This window comes from Benincasa hispida, chromosome 1 (genome assembly GCF_027475165.1).
Source record: "Benincasa hispida cultivar pf3 chromosome 1, pf3_genome.v1.1, whole genome shotgun sequence".
In the NCBI taxonomy this organism is placed as follows: domain Eukaryota; kingdom Viridiplantae; phylum Streptophyta; class Magnoliopsida; order Cucurbitales; family Cucurbitaceae; genus Benincasa; species Benincasa hispida.
This window is the reverse complement of record NC_143478.1, coordinates 97,055,685-97,059,386: the sequence shown is the minus strand read 5'-3', so window position 1 is coordinate 97,059,386 and position 3,702 is coordinate 97,055,685.

Sequence of the window (3,702 nt, the reverse complement as noted above, 5' to 3'; positions counted from 1 at the left end):
GCAATAAAGAACCAAAAAATCAAAAAACCAAAATGAACTAAACTGATTATTAGTTTGATTTAGTTTTTTAGTATAAAATTGGACATCTTAATTTGTATTTAGAGAAAACTAAAAAGTATTGGTTTTGATCAATTTTTTTATTGCAAAAACCAATCAAAACTAAACTTAGAGTAAAAACTCTAACATTAGCTACCTTTTAGTATTTCAATTATTATGGTGATATATTTTCTGTTTAGAAAAAAGACCAATTATTATGGAGCATATGTGAATGTTTGTTATTAGAAAAGTGCCAAAAAAAAACAAAAGTGTTAAATTTTAATTTATAAAACAAGAAATAGACCCAATTTTAATTTGAAAATAACAAAAATGATCAATTCAAAATAAATGTGAGAATAAAAATAGAAATTTGGAAGAAAAAAGCAACAAAATCTTAACATTAATTTGATAATAAACATAACCGAAATAAAAATCAATTCATTGGTTTTGTTATTTATTGGACATTGGTCTGCATCATTCTTTATAAAACTGATTGGTTTAATTTGGTTCTTGGTTGGCCTCAAAATCGACAAAAATCGAACCAACTTTCACCCCTAGTATATACCTTCAAAATACGCTTTGAGTATGGGACATTGTAGGGATATACATAGGTTGATTGGTGTCGGTTTTTAGAGGAAACCGACACCAAAAAGCAACTAGTTGGTTTGAAGGTTTCTGGAACCGAATTGCAGGAACTCTGCTTTGAAAACTGGCCGACAACCGGTCGGGTCAGTCGGCTTGGTCAGGTTTTTTTTCCTCCCTCCTCCTCTCCTCCTTTTTTTTCCCTCCTCCTCTCCTCCTATCCAAATTATAATGACTTCGTTTTGTTCAAATTTATTGAAAATTGACAAGCATACTTGGTGTTGGTCATTGACTTATACAAATACATATTAAGTCATGTTCTCAATTTCTTCTTCTCATACATATTGCATAAGTTAAAGTCTGAAAGACATAACATCTAGCTACCAAACAAGATAAGAAATACATATTACATACTACATATTACATATTACATGACATAAGTCCAAAATAACATAAGAAATACACACCATGACACCACATAACATAAGTCCAAATGAAAAAAAGAAATACATAACAAGTCCAAATTAAAAAGAAAAAATACATAGCAAATCCAAATTAAAATTCAATCTAAGAAGTCAAAGTCGAAAAGCCTTCAAGGTCTTCAATATCTTTTTCCTTATCTATGATAATTCTGAATCCTACAAAATTAGCCAATGTACAAAAATAATAATAATAAGTCAATATCATTTATGATTTCTCAATTCTTATCTTAATAATTGTCAAAAAGAAAAAGTAAAACCAATGCAATACCTTCTTCAACCGTTGAGTCTTCCTCGAATTATTTGTAAAGATCAATATCTATCGATTTAGAACTGAGCCAATTTTGAGTACATATAAAAGCCTTGACCGTTTTAGGAGCCAATGAAGAACGTGATGAGTCAATTATACGTCCTCAAGTACTAAAAACGGACTCAGATGCTACCGTCGATATTGAGATTGTTAATATATATTTACTTAGTACACTAAGAATCTCAAACTGATGACTATTATGCTTCCACCAATTAAGTATGTTAAAGGCTGGATCATTCTTAACAAGAGCTTCAAGCAAATACACATCAAGTTCATTCTCCTTATCAAAATGGGTTGTGTCAACACTTGAGAATCTTGAAGGAAATCCATACTTTTCCTTTACACCCATTGTTTGAACCGAAACCCCATCCCTAGCCATATTAGCAAATGCACTATCATTCCCATCCCCACAAAAAGAAGATGAACTGTATGCATTAAAGAGACTTCTCAAAACATCCTCCACTTTATTTGTCATATTTTTAGCTTCAGTTGGCTCTAACAACTTGTTGAAACAATATGATAAAAACCTTAACTTATATCGTGGATCTAACACAACAACAACATACGGTAGCAAATTAGTCTTCTCAATATTTTTCCAATATTTATCAAACTTAGCCTCCATGCTCTTAACCCCATCTCTAGCTAATGTCAAGGCACACTAAACTCTTACAAACAATCTTTTCAATTTTAATACACTTCTTAAATTTCATAGCTCGTACAAGAGAAGACCTCACAAATCTAATGGCATTGCGAATTCTACTAATGCACTCATAATACTCCTTAAATGCATCACACAATAAAATTCAGTATATGGACACAACATCTAATATGCAAACATTCACCTTTCAATAACAACCCACTACTAAATCTCTTAACAAGATAAGCCACAGCTGTATCATTTGAGCTTGCATTGTCAATAGTCAGAGTCATAACTTATCAATACCCCAACTCTTTAAATTCTTTTCAATAGTCCTACTTATGGTTTCACCTCTATGATTTTCAATGGTAGTAAAATTAAGAATCCTCTTATGTACCACTCAGAATCAATGAAATTGGCAGTTAACACCATATAATTCATATTTTCAGAAGTCCAACAGTTAGTAGTGTGAGAAACCTTATATTTTTGTGTCTTAAACATGTCCTTCAACCGTTTTTTCTCACTAACATAAATCTTAAGCATATCCCTAGCCATGGTTGTTCGTGATGGAATAAGAAACTTAGGCTCATACAAAGCAATCAATTTGTTTATGAATCTTCGAAAACCAATGCCCTCCACAAACCTAAAAGATAATTCATCTAAAGTCACTATCTTAGCAAGGGCTCTCCGACAATTTTCCAAAGTAAAGGACTCATAAACAAGTTTTGAATCAGACTCACCAATAGCTTCTTTGGGTTTGAATACTAATTGTGCTTGTCTTAGTTCTCTCTTTCTCTGATATGGATATTTCTTATAACTTGATAAATGGTTTTTCAAGGTTCCATTACCATTTCGTTTAGAATGACAAGCATACTTTATCCCACAATATTTACATTTAGCGTAAGGGTCATCAGGATCACAATCATTAATTTTCTCAAAATGGTCCCAGACAATAGAGGTTTTAGTATTCTTACGCTTCTTTATTCAACTACTTGTTGTTGCTTTGATTGTGACTGGAACCTTTATTAGATCTTGATCCTGAACTATTGCTGAATTTTCTGGTGTATCCATATCTAGCCTATAAAACAAACATTTTCAAATTTTATTAGAAAAATACCACATTAAAATTGCAACATTATTTAAAACTAAAAAAGTAAGCTCCAAAATAGAGACTAGAGTGAATGAAATGAAATGTACTCTTCAGAAGAATCCAACTTAAAGTTGCAAACGAACAATGTTGGTGGTCACGAAACACCGAAAGCACACTATTAAAAATAGGTCCGTCGGACACTCGAACTAGATCTGGAAGCACGAACGTCGGTTGCAAACGAACTAGATCTAGAAGCTTAAAGTTGCAAACGAACTGGATCTGGAAGCTTAAAGTTGAAAATGAGCAGTGATCTAAATCTGGAAGCACGAAGTTTAAGCTTAAAATGCCATGAACTTCGGACTGAAACTGGAAGTTTAAGCTTAAAGTGAATGTGAAACACAACGCTAGAACTGGAAGACGAACGCTGAAACTAGATCTCGAAGCACGAACGCTAGACCAAGCACGAATGGAGAAAGTACGAATGTCGGATATGGAAGCACGAATGGCAGAAGCAGTCGCACAAACTTCAAGCGTGGTGGACTGGTCGTGAAACACTGAAATTTTGACT